The sequence below is a fragment of the Eurosta solidaginis genome, unplaced genomic scaffold, assembly GCF_040869045.1.
Source record: "Eurosta solidaginis isolate ZX-2024a unplaced genomic scaffold, ASM4086904v1 ctg00001057.1, whole genome shotgun sequence".
In the NCBI taxonomy this organism is placed as follows: domain Eukaryota; kingdom Metazoa; phylum Arthropoda; class Insecta; order Diptera; family Tephritidae; genus Eurosta; species Eurosta solidaginis.
Window position 1 is genome coordinate 895,325 of NW_027136900.1, and position 17,823 is coordinate 913,147.

The 17,823-nt window shown below is 37.6% G+C and overlaps 1 protein-coding gene across 4 annotated transcripts in view; it reads right to left on the reverse strand.

Annotated features, from left to right (window-relative positions):
• Positions 1 to 17,823, reverse strand: part of LOC137235728 (eukaryotic translation initiation factor 4 gamma 3-like) — a 938,449-nt gene that overhangs the window by 867,126 nt on the left and 53,500 nt on the right. The window contains exon 1 of one of the 4 annotated variants that reach the window (XM_067758598.1): positions 12,214 to 12,480. The exons of the other annotated variants lie outside the window; for them this stretch is intronic. The gene's annotated coding sequence lies outside the window, so the exon portion shown is untranslated. Of the gene's footprint in view, positions 1 to 12,213; positions 12,481 to 17,823 lie in introns of those variants that run through there. 4 annotated transcript variants of the gene reach the window in all.

The following is a 17,823-nucleotide window of genomic DNA, read 5'->3' on the forward strand; positions in this document are numbered from 1 at the left end:
TTCCTATTTGAATAGTTAATATCTGAAACATTAAAGTCATTCGTTCGGCATTTTGATCTTTAACTAGTTCATTATAAAATTTATTTAGCTGTTCATTCATCTTTTGAAAACCTTTGTTAACTTCATCGGTTGTCTTTTTAAATATATTTATTGTAGAATCAACCACTGATGTCTGTTTCTTAAACGACTTTGCGATATCCTTTTGGTTTTCAAAAATGTTTTTAATATTTTATTCCATGCTCTCCCGGTCGTCAGAGTCCATGATTCCGAATAATATGAGGAAAATTGAGCCAACAAATTCGAATGGCGCACGTCTTTTTCTATTCCCTTGCTTGTTACTTGACTCAAGGTTGCTATATCTCTGCTTCAAGGTTGCGGTAATCATTATACAAGCCTCTTCATAATACGTCAATATTTTGCACTGATGTTCAAGTATATTAATTAATTCTTTTATTCTCTCCATCCTTTCGTAATAGGAACCTAACTCGTAATAAAATATTAAGTCCCATTTTTAATTTATTATGTCTATTTTGCTAATTTTATCCAAATATATTGTGGTATTCTTTCTTAGCTCATCCACTGAAGCACCTATTTTCCCTGTATTATTTACGTATAATGCTTTAACTTACGCTGCTAACATAAGAAACGTAAACCACATCATCATTATTTTTGTTACTTTCTGCCCCCCTGTACCTGCTATATTTTTCGATATTCTTGATGTCAACAGGCTAGCAGGCTTCTGTATTGTATTGCTGCTGCCTGTCATTTCTAGCGGGCATAGTTTGTGAACGGGGCGTTTAAGTATCTCATTTTGCAATTTTAGGGTTACTACTCTAGTTTTTCCATCGCTTCCAGGGTGAGTTTTAATAACTTTGCCCAGTGGCCATTTTACCGGATGAGTCTCTTCATTTTTAATAATGACTATTTGAACTTCTACTAGATTGTCGGATTTATTTTTCCATTTCATCCGTTGTTGCAACATTGTGACATATTCGCTTTTCCACCGTTTCCAAAAATCTCTTTTAATTTTCTGTATCAGTTCCATCTGTCTAATGAACCTCTTGTTGTGTCGACATTTGGTTCTAGGCAGTCTATTAATGGACATCCTATTAAAAATGTTCAGGGGTTAAATCATCTATATCGCTTTCACTATTGCCTGCACATAGAGGTCGCGAGTTTAGCACTGCTTCAATCTGTGCTACTAAAGTGGTCATCTCTTCAAATGTCAATTTACTTTCGCCTAGCATTCTTTTTTAATGATATTTTACTGACTTGACTCCAGCCTCCCAAATTCCTCCGAAGTGAGGAGCTGCCGGCGGCCCAAAATGCCATTGAATTTTGTCTGCTTCTAATATGGGAGCTATTGCTGAATTATTTTTTATTGCCTCTTTGAAATCTAAGTCTAATTTTCTGCAAGCTCCGACAATGTTTGTTCCGTTATATGAGTATTTATGCTGACTTTTCCCCCTTCTAATCGTTTCAAGGCAGCTAGAAACGCTTCAGTTGTTAAATCACTTACTGCCTCTAAATGAATATCTTTTGTTGCCATACATACAAATACCGATATATATCCTTTAAATGCCTTTTGCGCTCTTCTTTTCGAACATCTCATCTGTTTCGGACCTGCATAGTCTACACCAACATGTGTGAATGGAATTGACAGTGACACTCGAAACTCTGGAAGATTTCCCATTGTTTGTTTGGCTGCTTCCTTGCGGTAACGTATGCAGTGATTACAAGCTCTAATAGTTTCCTTTATTGAATTTTTCAATCAAATTATCCAATAATTCCTTCTAATCATTGATTCAATTAACTTATTTCCTCCATGTAAAGTTGTTTTGTGAACCTTTTCAATAATTAACGTTGATAAATGTGATTTATTTAATATGCTCTTGATAGAATTGCAGTTTTGCATTCCCCAACCTACCACCTACGCAAAGGATTCCGTTATTACCTAGGATTGGGTTTAAGCTTGCAATGTTACTTTTATTACTAACTTCTTTCCTAATTTCCAAGCTCTGTATTTCTTCTTTAAATTGTAATCTTTGCTGATGTTTTATTATTATCTGTTCAGCTTCCTTAAGCTCTGATTTAATTAAGTACGAAGGATATTTTTGTTCTCGAATTTGTTTTATAAATCGCAATATGTAAGCTACAACCCTTATTAATTTAGCTAAACTAGAATACTTTACTATTACCTTATCCAAGAAATGTGATTCTTTTGATATTTAGACATACAATGCATCGAATTTCAGTATAGTCTGTGTTGGCCATTGACTTTCTTCTTTTTGTAACCATTTGGGTCCTTTCCACCATAGTTCGTGCTCCACAAGTTTGTTCGCCAATACTCCTCTGGATGCTACATCAGCTGGATTGCCCTTGGTTCCAACGTGTTGCCATATCACCGTGGGAGCATACAGCTTGATTTGTTCTACTCTCGTTTTAACGAATTTGTCTTTATTTCGGGAATTTTTTATCCATGCTAAGGTTTAAGTAGAGTTACTCCAAGCAAATATTTTACCCCCTCTATTGATAATTGCCTTTATTCTTTGCAGCACTTTAGCAAGCAGGTGAGCCGCGCATAATTCCAGTTTTGGCAATGTCTTTCTGTTTTTAATCGGGTTTACTTTGGTTTTACCAGCAATTATCTTTATAACTGATCCCACTTTAGCGTATACTGCTGCTGCGTAAACTTTTTCAGATGCATCTGCGAATCCGTGAAGTTCAATTTCAAAATTATTTTTTGTTTCAAACCATCTAGGAATTTTTATTCTTTTTATCTCTGGTACGTACTTCATAAACTCTTGCCTTTCTTTTGCCAAATTCTCGTCAAGTAACTCATCCCAGTTGAGTTTCATCAACCAAAGTCTTTGTATAAACAACTTTGCTATAACCGTCATAGGTGAAAGCCAACCCACTGGATCGAAAATTCTCGCCAAATCAGATAAAGCTTGCCTCTTTGTTACTAGCTTTTTTGTTGAAAAATTCATATTGAATGCAAACATATCTTTCATCGGGTCCCATTGTATACCCAAAGTTTTAACTGTTTCGTCTTCTGCTTTTCTTATTACCTCATTTTCGCCATTTGTGGGAATCGTTTCTATAATCTCACTATTACTGGACATCCATTTTCGTAAGTGAAATCCATATTTTTGCAGATTTTTCGATATTTCGCACTGAATGACTTTACATTCATTTACTGAGTCTGCTCCTGTCATTAAATCGTCCATGTAGAAATCGTCTTTAATGATGTTTGAAAGCAACTCATAGTAGGGCTCGCAAAGTTTGGCGATTTCTTGTAATGTTCTTGTTGCAAGAAAAGGAGCGGATGCTGTTCCGTACGTAACTGTTTACAGTTTGTACTCTTCAATCGGCTTTTGCTTCGTGTCTCTCCACCATATGCGCTGATAATCTTGATCAGCCTCTGCTACCTTAATTTGCCGATACATCTTTTCTGTATCGCTTGTTACCACATATTGCCAAAGTCTCCATTTGATAATGATATCAAATATATCTTTTTGGAGCCTATGAAAAGGATGTCATTTAAACTGGTACCATTTGTAATTTTTGCAGATGCATCAAAAACTACTCGTAGCTTAGTTGTGAGACTATCTTCTCGAATTACGGGGTGATGTGGCAAATAGATATTTCCGCAATTATTTTCACTTGCTTTTTTCATATGGTTCATTTCTAAGTACTCTCCCATAAATTCAACATATTGTTTTCCCAATTCGTCATTTGCCGCAAACTTTTTCTCAAGATTAAGAAACCTCGCCATTGCTTATTTGCGAGACCCGCCTAGTTCCTTTTCTTTCCTAAAACGCAGATTGAGGACAAATTTATTATTTTCATCCCTTTTTGTCGTTTTGTCAAAAATATCTAGGCCTTCATCTGCTTTATTAGTTGGTGATGTGGTGTCTTCTATTTCCCAAAACCTCTCCAATGTTGTAGTCACCGCTGCTATGATTCTACCATTTCTTCTTTCTTGCTGTAAAACTCTGGACAATATCCAACCTAATTTCATAGCTTGGCCTAGTATACTATCTTTTTTAAATATGCCTTCTTCTAATATGTCAGCATATACGTCTCCTCCAATAACGAGATCGATTCGATCTGACTTATTGAAGTTGGGGTCAGCTAATGTATAATTTCTCCATTGTTCTATATCCCATTTAAATGTTTTGTCTGGTTGCGCACTCGCCAATTTTGGTAAAATTAGTGCTTCGACCTTGTAGTTTCGTTGCTTAGGAACCTTAGCTTGATTTCAATATTTAAGTGTAGTATTTGAACCGCTTCTTCCGAAATGGTAGCCTTCTCTGATCCTTGAGTGCACGCAATATCACGTACTCTCCATCTGCTGCTTTTACTCTTACTTGTGCTGTTGCTAAAAGTATTGATGTTTCGGAATTTTGTGTCATCATAGCGGAAGATTTCTTCATATTTTCTTCCCCTGCTCCTTTTTCCTTTTGGAACTCATTATAAGGCAGTAAATTATGATAATTTTTCCACATTTACTGCATTTTTTCTTGTTATTCCAATTGCCTTCATATACATGATCGAGGCACATGTTGCATAGCTTATTGTTAACTATGAAATTTCTATGACATATCCGTTATTAGAAATAAAAAATTGTCGGCAGTGCAGACATTGCCTTAGAATCATACAGTATGCCCCTTGACTGGAAAGCAATTTCCAGATGTTTATCGCTATACTATGCGGATAAGAGAGATATTACCACCCCCGAATGCCAACTCACATCCTTGGTGCAAGGAAATTGTACGATCCAAGAATTTTATCAAAACGTTTACACTCACCTGTCCTTAATACTAAACAAATTAACAAGTCTGGAAATGAGCCAGGAGTCACTCTCGCTCCTTACACAGACTTATAGGCACGAAGCCCTTGACACATTTATTAGAGGCTTAAAAGGCGATCTTCCCCGACTCCTAGGGATGAAAGAACCCGAGGATCTCCCACAAGCCCTACATTTATGTCTCAAACTCGAAAACCAAGTTGCCCGTAGCAACTATTCCTTTACACAACCAAGCATGACTCGAAAGGCTAATCCCATTATCACGCCTCCACTGCCACCAAAGAACCCGCAGTACAAACCTCAACCATTCTATCCGCAACTCGCGTATATCCCAGGACCGCACATGCAACCTCGACACCAACAGTTGCCCCAATATTACCAACAAGTCACCCAACCAAACCATCAACTTCAACAACCTTAGCAAAACTATCGCCAAACCCAACCACCTAGACCAACGGCTCCGAAGCCGCAACCTCGTCCAGAGCCTATGGACATCGATCGCTCCACCCAGTCGAGAGCACTAAACTACATGAATAGGCCAAATTTCAATAAACCGGCCGAAAAAAGGACGTCAAACCTTTCGCACCAAATTCCACTTAAACAGCAACGGAATTTTCACATAGACACAGCCGCACAATACGAACAATATTATCAGGAACACCAGCACATCACCAAAACTGGACACCAACTGAAGAGGGATACGAGATATACGTGGCCAATGCAGAGCACGAAGATCTACTGCAGGAACACCCTGACGATAATCAAGCAGATTATATTGACGTTAATTTTTTAGGATGAAAGTTCCTCGTTACCCTACGTTTAGTTTAGAACGAGAAACGGGAAAATCCGTAAAATATTAATAGACACCGGTTCAAGTAAAAACTATATACAACCTCAATTTGTCTCGAAACCCATCCCCAACGAAAACCCCTTTTTCACAAATTCAATAGCGGGTCAAATTAGGATCACCCACCACACAATAATAATAAATGCAAATTTAAAATTTCTTATTTTGCCAGAATTAAAATCCTTTGATGGGATCATCGGCAACGATAGTCTCAAGGATCTCCATGCAACCATTAACGTTCGTGATGAAGTTAAAATTAAACAAATGCTTTCCCCTGCCGTAAACAAAATCGATGTTAGGACCGAACATATGACACCCTCTCAAAAATTTTATATGCAACAACTTGTAAAAAAATACGATCAATTATTTACTGAGCCAAACGAAAAGCTAACCTATAGCACTACCGTATTAGGCGAGATAAGCACGTCTTCCGCCACGCCCGTATACACTAGATATTACCCATATCCTGTTGGAATGAGAGAATTTGTCACCGACGAAATTCAAACCTTACTTAATAATGGCATAATAAGGCCATCGCGTTCCCCATACAACTCACCTGTGGGTAGTCCCAAAAAAACTAGATGCCTCTGGGAAAAAAAGTATAGACTCGTAATCGACTACAGGAAATTGAACAACGTAACTATAGGTATCCAATTCCCGAGATTAACTAAATAATTGCGCAACTAGGAAATAATAAATACTTTTCCGTACTGGACTTAAAAAACGGAATCCATCAGATACCTTTATAGGAAAAACGCGCCGTCCATATTTCAAAGGGCCTTAGATGACATTCTAAGGAATTACATAGGTAAAACCTGTTATGTCTATATCGACGACATAATAGTTTTCGGCGACAATGAAGAAAGCCACCTCCAAAACATCAAACAAATATTTCGCACTCTACAAGAAGCGAATATGAAGGTTCAATTAGATAAATGTGAATTCTTTCGAAAAGAAGTACAATTCTTAGGATTCATTATCTCACCTGACGGCATCAGAACCAACCCTTCAAAGGTCGAAGCAATTCAAAAATTCCCATGTCCAAAAACTTTGAAAGATTTAAAATCTTTCCTTGGACTATCCCCTAAACCCCTGACCACGCTCTTAAGAGGGGAGGAGGGAGAAGAATGCATCCAGTAAAAAACAAATAACTCTCGACAGCACAGCATTAGACGCCTTCAACAAATTAAAATATTTACTTGTGTCAAAGGAAGTAGTTTTAGCATATCCTGATTTTACCCAGGACTTTCATCTCACCACCGACGCGTCCAACCACGCGATCGGCGCCGTTCTCGAACAATCAGGCAAACCAATAGCCTACATACCCCTTTCGTTAACAAAAGCCGAAGAAGCATACGCTGCAAACGAAAAAGAGATGCTAGCGATAATTTGGCAGTCTACAGCTTCAGAAATTATTTATACGGTTCACCTAAAGTGGTAATCTTTACGGACCACCAACACTTGACTTTCGCTTTGAGCAACAAAACTACAATGGCAAGATGAAGAGGTGGAAGTGCATCCTAGAAGAGTATAACTATGAACTACAATATAAACCAGGAAGAACCAATGTGGTTGCCGATGCACTCTCTAGGCCTCCTAGTACAGAAAACAATAGCCTTTCAACTGCCACTTGTCACAGCAGCGATAGTTCCTCACACGATCTAATACCCAGTTTGGAAACACCCGTTAACGTATTCAAAAACCAAATCCTATTAAAATCAGGCCCGATATCAACATATCAATTCAAAATGGTTACACATTGTAGAGGAACCAGACTACGATACTTCCCGACTTATTAATATCCTTAAAAGACATTTGAATCCATCCGTTATAAACTGTATAAAAACAGATGAATCATCCATTTTAGATCTTACAAAATAGGGTTCACCCAAAAACAAGTACATGAATCATAAGTGAACAGAAGCAAGAAGAAATGATCATAAAGACTCATCGAAGAACACACATAAACCATTGTGAAAATAAAACCCAAATTTTAGAAAATTTCCAGCCATGTCCAGAAAAATAAAAAATACAATTAAGAACTGTTTGGTATGCAGCGAGAATAAATACGATCGCCATCCCAATAACCCCGAATTGAAAAAGACGCCATTACCACAGTATCCAGGACACATCCTTCACATCGATATATACACAACAGAAAAAAACCTAGTACTAACGGCAATCGATAATTTCTCAAAATATGTTCAGACGAAAATTATAAAATCCAGAGCAATAGAACACGTGAAAGAGCCCTTGCGTGAACTTTTATTCCAATTTGGCGTCCCAGAACTCATAGTCATAGACAATGAGACAAGTCTCAATTCCGCATTCATTACCTTTATGCTCGAGGACACCCTCCGGCATCCGAATATACAAAACTCCTCCATATAAAAGTTCAGTTAACGGACAAATAGAACGCTTTCATTCCACCCTTACAGAATTAATACGTTGCCCAAAAGCTGAACGAGATTTTTCATCATTCCCCGAACTTTTGGACAGAGCAGTTTACGAGTACAATATCTTCCACAACAGGACGAAGACCAATTGAAGTATTTTTCGGACGAAACGTTAGTACAGACCCAAGCAAATTTGAACAGGCTAGGAGAGAAATTACAGAAAAACTCAGGGAAAAACAGAATAAGGACCTTACCCAACACAACAAGAAACGCACACTCACAAAGACATACATGCCAGGAGATATTGTATTCGTAAAAATCGACAAACGATTAGGATCCAAGATATCCCCAAAATACAGAAAAGAAATAGTAAAAGAAGATAAAAGCACAACAATTATAACTGAATCAGGAAAGACGGTACACAAAAGTAACATGACAAGTTAATAATTCCTACATTTACAGACTCCATCTCCTCCTACCGATTAACGGAGACGTAGAAATTTTGGACTACACGCACTCCTATTTAGTGACCATCAGCAATGGACTCGCCAAAATTCAGGACGATACCTATCGACTTATTCACGTAATTTACCTTAATAAGGACGAAGCACTTTTGACAGACATTCACACTCACATAACATAGCGACTACCTAAGGACAGTTTTCTTTATCCAGTCCTTAAACATGAAACAAACCAAACCCTCGAAATCCTTGAATCCCTTAAACCAATAAAGAAACTACGTAAGGAAAGAGCTATTAATATCCTAGGCACTGCGTGGAAATATCTGGCTGGATCACCCGACCACGATGACCTAGAAATCAATAACAACAACCTGATGAACCTAAACGAAAATAACAATAAACAAACGATAATAAATGAACTTTTTAGTAAAAGGTTAAGCAATATTACCACAATGACAAATTCAATTTTAAATGCAATAAGTAAGGATAATAGTATAATCGATGAAATTGTAGTAGATTTGCAAAGCAAAATAAGGTTAATAAAAGATGAATTAATAAATATAAAATACGCCATACAATGGGCTAAAAGAAATATCCTTAATACTGTAATATTTAACAAACAGGAAGTAAAAGTAGCATTAGAAAAATTAAAGGCAGAAACAATTTCAATGGTCAGATAGAAGTCAACGAGGCACCCCAAGAAATTAATGGGACACACCTTATTCAATTTTATAATTCAACAGTAAAAATAAATAATCAGTTATACAGAAATATTGCATCCCAACCATTTGAAGCCATATCTTCAGTCCTGCAGCTAACCCCAGCTGAAAAAAGTCATATGGACATTTTATCATTACAAGTTCTGCAAGAACTACACATAAACAACACAAAGCGAATTAATTTTTTGAGAAAGAGATCATTTTCATTACATTCACTGACAATCGTAGCCTTCATAGCGCTGGTGGGTATATTAATTATCATCCGTACACGTAAATCAATTAGTTTTGAATACATTGAAAGAAGCCAAGCAGCTTAAGCTGAAATCCCTACAGGGGTTTTACCCAGCCAGACAAATAAAATCCCGACCTACATCAAGTTCAATGATCTTCCGTTCTTCTAATGACCGAGGACGTTCATTCTTGAGTGGGGGATAGTTAACACAACAAACGTTGCAATAACAAAATTATTGCATCACAGCAATATCAAGTGACAATGCGAACATTTAAGATTGTCTCCAATGGGCAAATGACACCACACGCGCTACCAAAATATGATGACGCTGCTACAACAAATCCGGCAAATATTACCAGCACATGCAGGTGCAACGTGACCTAACAAACACACAAATGTAGAATTAGCTGTAAAGTAGAATTAAAAATAATTGTAAATTCAGTTCTAATTTGACAGTGAAAGAATAAAGTCGGACTTCGAGTCCACAAAAAAATATTTTTTTAAAGGATTTAATGTAGTAAAATCCTAACTAATACAACCGGCGTTACAACAGATACAGTTTCAACTTTGGGACTATTAAAACAGAACTTTTTCATTAAAATTTTCCAATTCCACATACTTTACATATAGTAGATGACAAATTCAACATACCGTCAGATGGCATTTTAGGCAAAGACTTTTTGAAAAAATACAATTGCATAATCGACTATGCAAACGAGAGTATAACAATTGGCATTGGCAAAAATATTGATACAATTTCAATTTTACATAATACAACCGATAACACTTTGATAATTCCTCCAAGATGTGAAGTTTATCGTTTATTTAGCTTGAAAAAATCAAAATATCCAGTTTTTGTAGACACACAAGAGATTTGTAAAATACATAAAAAATTTTAACATAGTTACGGATGAAATCACCAACTACAATGTCTACAAAATAAACGATACTTCACAAGACTTGAAAAGATCCGAGGAATTAAATTTAATTTTAGAAAAACAAATGCCTAATTATGCCAAATCACAGCTTCTCGACGTATCTCTAAAATATGCCGACGTGTTTGCACTAAAGACCGACCGTATGACGATTAACAATTTTTATGAACAGAAACTACGACTGAAAATCCCGTTTACATAAAAATTACCATTTGCTATATAGTCAGAGAGAGGAAATTAATAGACAAGTTGATAATTTATTAAAAAACGACCTTATTGAACACAGCCACGCTAATTACAATAGCCCATTAATACTGGTACACACATGACTTTAGCGCCGTAAACAAAAAATTAATAGCAGACAAATTTCCGCTGGCACGAGTAGACGACATTCTGGATAATCTCGGCCGAGCCAAATATTTCTGTACATTGGATTTGTATTCAGGTTTTCAACAAATTCCCTTAAATAAAGATTCTAGAGACATCACCTCATTCAGCACTGATCGTGGTGCTTTTCGTTCGAAAGTTTTACCATTTGATTTAAACGTAGCTCCAAATTCATTTACAGGAATGATGTCGATTGCCTTTTCAGGAATTTCTCCAAACCAAGCGTTTTTATATGCCGAAGATCTAATAGTCATTGTGCAGCGAAGCTCACCATCTTAAGAATTTAGAACAAGTTTTTCAAACATCCAAACTTCAAAAAAGAATTCATCATTACAGTCGATGCGTCAAAAATTGGTTGCGGAGCCATTTGATAATGCGGAACAAAAGAAACCAATAATTGAGTTAGAACTTTTAGCTATATTTTTTGCTATTAAACAGTTTAGACCATACACTTATGGCACACACTTCACTGTCAAGTCCGATCATCGTCCATTAGTTTATTTGTTTAACATGAAAAACCTATCTTCAAAACTTTCACGTATTAGGCTTGAACTATCAGAATACAACTTCACTATACAGTACATAAAAGGAGAAACCAATGTAGGAACAGATGCACTCTCTCACATCGCAATAGAAGAACTTAAAAATTCAACAAAAGAGATTTTAGCGGTACAGACAAGATCAAAGACAAAACAAGACCAATTATCGCAAAAACTAACAGACAAAGAAGAAGCAGAAGAGGAGGACATAAAATTACAAGTTTACGATCAATTTTCACATAATTTTTCAAGGAAAATACCTAGGATTAAAAGCCAAATAAGTTACGATAAAAGTAGTAAAATTAAAAAATTCGAAATACATGCGGATTTAAAACATAAACACTCGAGTTAGTCAATGTTGCGTTTGCTAACAAAATAATGCATTTAGATGAATTACTTTTGAAGCTCGAAAAAGAAGCTGGCAAGCACAATATTGATATAATAGAATGGCAAAAGGACGATAACTTTTTTAAATATTTCTCTATATCCGATTTGAAAACCGCTGGAAATAAAATTTTAAACCATTTAGAAATTACCCTAACGGAACCGGTAAAAACTGTGACAGACGAAGACAAAAAAACAAAAACTCATGACAATTTATCATAACATCGCATTTTAGGACATTTCGGTAGCAAAAAATTATATGCAAAATTGCGAACAAAATACTATACTACTATATATTTCATAATGCAAATGGCCTTTATTCAAGTTCTTTACAATAACACTACAACTGATTTTCAAAATAATACTGCTATTGCTCGACAGATAGCGTGCTTAATCGACACACAAGAGAACGAAACTAACTCGCGCCTCTACTGTCGCGGCCTTTTATACTTTTTGATTTCTCGTTGCATACTTTTAGGCTTTTCCATTCCAGAACTTACTAGTTAGTTATCAGCTACAAAATCACCAGCCACAACTACGTTTATGGCTTCTCATATGCGTGAGTAATACTTGCACAAATTATTGCCCTCTCTTGTGAGCACCTTAGATAAGATATATGCATGTGTTTGTGCGTTGCTTCTCCGCTGCTAGTATGGACATGTGTGTAGACATAATGATTGAATTATTGATGTGCATACAAATCACTGTTTAGCATCGGCTTTGAGATGGCAATACCCCTTAGTGTTGCTAATATTCGTAACAATATGGAATAATGAAATCCATTAGATCAGACCTAGGAACAGAATTTAAAAATGAAGTATTTTCCGAATTAACTAAACTTTTAAATATAAATCATGATTTTTCGACGGCTTAACACCATGAAACAGTCGGCACAGTCGAAAGAAATCATAGGGTTTATAATGAATATCTGAGAGCATATTTAAATGAAACAGCTTCGGATTGGGATATTTATCTCAAATATTTCACATTTTTGCACAACACAACAACAAACACTGTATTTGATAATAAACTTACGCCTTTTGGATTAGTGTAGTGGCTACATTGCCACTTGAATTAAAGAAGGAACAAATTGATCCTTATTTATAACGTAGAAAATTACAGTAAGGAAGTTAAATTTAGGATGCAAAAATCGCATGCAATGGCAAAACATTTAATAAATAAGCATAAAGTACAAAGTAAAAATGCCTATGACAAAACGGCAAAACTAATAATTAATAAAATAGGCGATAAAGTCCTTTTACAAAAAGAACCACACCACAAACATGAAAGTATATATTCAGGTCCATTTGTTGTAACAAAAACAAACGAACCCAATGTAACATATTTTTGATGAAGCAAATAATAAAGAAAAAATTGTACACAAAAATAGAATAAACAAAGTAAATTAATATCCTTTATTTATTAAATTCAAAAATGTAAAATTTGTTTTTTTAAGTATTGTCAATAACTTTTAAATCCAAAAGAAAAGAAAATTTAATCTAAACCTATGGAAATGAAACTTTGAATTACAAAAAAAAAAAAAATTTAAGTTATTAACATTCATATATGTAAATAAGTAGGCTAACGACGAAGGTAAAAATAAGCATAATAAATGTAATTAAATTAATTAGCCAAGTTATCTTAGGTACATCTGCCACAAAAGTCCAAAAAAAATTTTTTTTTCATTCTGGAATGTAAAAGCACACCACCCAAAAAAGTTGAAGCCGACAAACCTGATCAACTTGTCGACTTCAACCTTTTTTCGCAAAGGGGGATGGTGTTACAGCAGCCTAATAAATAATAAAAGGGTCTATTGTGAACGGACAACAGGTGTTGAAACAAATGGAAACAGAGCAATTCGGCTCGGCAGAAAAAGGCCGGCCATCATTGTATTCTTGGACGCGAAAGAAGAGATTATCCGGCAGCCTGCCCAAACGAAAAAGAAGAAAGTGAAAATTGTTAACAAGGAGTTTAAAATAAAAGTTGAAGAACTAAGAACTAATTTTGTAAGAAAAAGAAAGTTAAAATAGTATATGTATAAATAAATAAAAACTAAGAGGTTAAATTTATTGTGCAACTAAGAACAAAATATCGATACAAAATAAAAACCTAAATAAAACAAAAATAGTCAGAAACGAGTGACTACAAAAGGTCACTTTACAGCCGATTGCATGCCAGGCGTCCCCAATATGGTCGCCAAGCCTAAAGACTACTCACTGGAAGAAGCTACAGGCCTGCCAAAATACTGCCCTCAGAACCGCCACGGGTTGTCTTCTTATGTCCCCAGAACAATATCTACATAATGAAGCGATAATACTTCCCATCAGGGAGAGAAAGGAAATGCTAACCAAACCCAGACACCTGGGCATCCCAACAGGCATCTGATTGATGAGCCAACACCGCCCAGGGGCTTAAGGAGTCATCTCCGGAAGCATTATGAGGAAATACGGCACCTGAGAACACAGACGTATGAAGCCAAAAGACACAAGCAGGTCCTCAGTGAACTCCACAAAATGGCGTCGGACCTCTATGTCAGGAATTGCACGGTGAATCCTGTGCTCAAAGAACAATACCCCGAACTTACAGAGGAGGAACGCACACTCCCTAGGGAAACGCGAGTCATTCTAGGTCAACTTCGATCTGGATACTGTAACAGGTTAAACTCTTACCTATCTATAATCAACCCCGACATCAAAATGTATGCTCTGCTTGCAATGTGCTCCCACATGACACCAACCATCTCTTCAATTGTAATTTGGAACCAACGCCTCTAACACCAATCTCATTATGGTGCGCCCTTGTTGAAACAGCAAATTTCCTTGGACTCCCGTTAGAGGATATTGATGACAATTTGTAATCGGTCACACCTATTAGATGGGGCGAAGTACTGCTACAACAACAACAACAACAACAACAACAACAACAACATAAATATGACCTTGCGGAACGCACGCTCTCCTTGCTGGACATCAGTTGGAATAGGAAGAGCAGCAAAAGATTGATTTGTGAAGTTTTTGTAGCCTCCCCAGCTTTTTTAAAATTAATAAAAGTCCGCTTTTCAGAGGTGATGAAATTGGCAGGTCGCTGTATTAAAAGGAGCATGGGCAGGTGGCCAGTTGCTAAAAGAACACGCGGTGTGAGGGACTGGGGGTTGATAACTCCTTCTTACGCGAGTGCGTGTGTCAGAAAATGAAGGGAACGACGCGGTAAAACTGGTGCTCGGCATTGCTACTGTCCATGCTACGTAAATTGTAGTGATGAGTTGCAGCGGCTGCGTTAGGTGGAGGCGCCGTTTGGGGCGAGCAACAGCGGACAGTTGATGTGGCCTGCTGGGCAGCGTCGCTGCTAAAAGGTGGCGGAGAGTTAACCGCGGGACGTCCTTGGACGTGAACAGCAGAGAGCCACAAAGGTTTTGTAGAAATTTCTGGGGAGACGAACGTTGGGTTCCAACCCAGAACAGCCCGAACGGTGCAGCCATCTTTTACACGTGACACACTGGCAAGAGTATGACCGTCTGAGATAAATCCTTTTACGACATATGCAGCAGAAGATATGGAGCAGTTTGTCTGCAAGGAGCTGCTCCGATGATGACAGTTTGTGGGAGGGACGCAACAAATTAAATGGGTTACACTGAAATTACAGCCCTTGGTCGAGAAAACAATCCCGAGTCCCTCTGGTACATAGGACCGGCTGCCGTGGGAAGCACATTTTCCTGCTTGATGGACCATATCAACTCTTTTCTCGTTTTGATTTCTCCCAAACAGATTTGGACGTCTATCGTCGACTCAGAGAACGCTGCACCCTGCTTTAACGTTGGCATTTTCATTACCTTCTATCTCTTTATGAGCGTGAACCTAGTATAGATGTAAGGTCCGGCCTGAGCGATGTTTTTCCAATGCTTATTTGCATCAATATATATATATCGATGCGACTGCAGTTTAAGCACGCTTCCTCCAGAATTTCTGCTGCCTTCCTCACTGCTATAATTTCTAAAAGACGCTACAGTACCCTGTAGGATCTACTTAATGTGGGTATTTATCATTTCTAGAAATTATCAGTTAATAGCACTGCTGACACTTTTACCTAAATCTTTTCGGATAACCAACAGCACCGCTTAATTGGTGAGGGACACTTCAACATCAGCCGTGCGTCCATACGTGTCTATAAGGTGTCCATTCCGTGAACACTATGAAATATTGTTCTGTGCACACACTGCTACACACACACACGGAACTGTTATCGAACTTACTCTGTCTTCTTTTATGTTTGGTTAAATAAATGTTTGTTTAATTTTTAAGTTTAATGGTTTTGTTTAAACTTTGTTCTTTACACGTTTTAGTTCTTAGTTGTGCACTTAGTTTTTAGTTTCTACTTTTAACTTAGATTATAATTTCTACTGTTAACTTAGACTTTCCAATTCATTCGCGTGTGTATAAGTTGCCGGTTCCATCTGAACTGTAAAATGTACCCACGCTGCATTGCCATTTTTTCATATTGCTGAATGCAATTGCCACTGCTGAGCGCAATTGGCATTGCTGTTCAGCAATAGCTGACAGCGATGCCATTTGCACTCAGGGGTGTGTTTAGTGCGTAAAGGCAGGTAACGCAGTGCGGTTATATGTCGAAAGAGCTTGGAGAGATCGTGCTATGAAAAGTACATGGAACCCAGGTGTCTGGTGGTAAGAAGCACGCATCAGCTTCTTTGCAAGATATGGTCCGACGTGTGCACACCCGTCGATTGGAATCAAAGTGTTCTTGGCCCAGTCCACAAGAAAGTGCATACTGCAAACTGCGCCAGATACAGCGGAATCATCCTTCTTAATATCGTATGTGAGGTCCTGTCTAGTGTATTATGAGAAAAATGGAAGCCCATCGTATATACGCTAATTGGACCTTATCAATGTGGCTTCAAATCTGGTAAATCTACCATCGACCAGATTTTACAAATCTTGGAAAAGACTTACGAAAAAGGAATCGACACACCTCACCTATTCCTTGATTTTAAAGCCGCCTTCGACAGAACGCAAAATTTACACGGCTGTGCAAATGACGCTGAGCAACACCATCAGCTCAGTCATAACTGGGAAGGACCTCTCCGCGCCGCTCGAAACTAAACGAGGTTTAAGACAGGGTGACCACCTATTGTCCGATTTCTTTAATTTGATGCTGGAGAAAATTATACTAGGTGCAGAACTTAACCGCTTTGGAACAATATTCTATAAAAGCGTGCGATTACTGGCGTATGCTGATGACATTATCATCAGCGGCTTGAACAATCGCGCCGTAAGTAGAGATGGTAGAGATGGTTCTGATGATGAATGAGAACAAAACGAAGTACCTGCTTTCATCGAGAAATGAGTCAGCGCATATGCGCCTTGGCAACCACGGTACTGTTGGCAGCCATAATTTTGAAGTAGTAAAATTCTTCGTTTATTTGGGAACCAGCATCAACACTAACAGCAACATCAGCTCTGAAATCCAGCGAAGAGTGATTCTTCAATAAATGCTACTTTGGGCTAGGTAGGCAATTGAAAAGTAATGTCCTCTTTCGGCAAACGAAAATCATGCTCTACAGGTGCAGAAGCATGGACCATGACAACATCAGATAAAGCGGCTCTGGGGGTGTTCGAGAGAAAAGTTCTTCGAAAGATTTATAAACCTCCACGCGTTGGCGATGGCGAGTTCCGAAGATTTAGTGATGAAGCTTTACGAGCTATACGCAGACATCAACATAGTTCATCGAATTAAAACGAAGCGGATACGCTGGCTAGGCAATGTTATGCGTATGAAAGATGACGCATCGGCTAAGAAAGTATTTTTATCGCACACTCCTATGGAAGCAGAGGAAGAGGGTGGTGCCCACTCCGCTGGAAGGACCAGGTGGAAAACGATTTAAAGTCCCTTGGTGTGACTAAATGGCGTTAGCGGAGAGAAGAGGCGACGGCCATAACCGTTTAAATGGTTAAGCGCCTGTTCGCGCCTATATGGCAACTCACTTATATTTTGTAATTCCAGCTAATGATGGAATGAAGTAAAAGAAGAAAATGAAATACAGTCCATAAATGCATTTAAAGACTTATTGCTAGTTTTAAAGCATTGCAAACCTATAT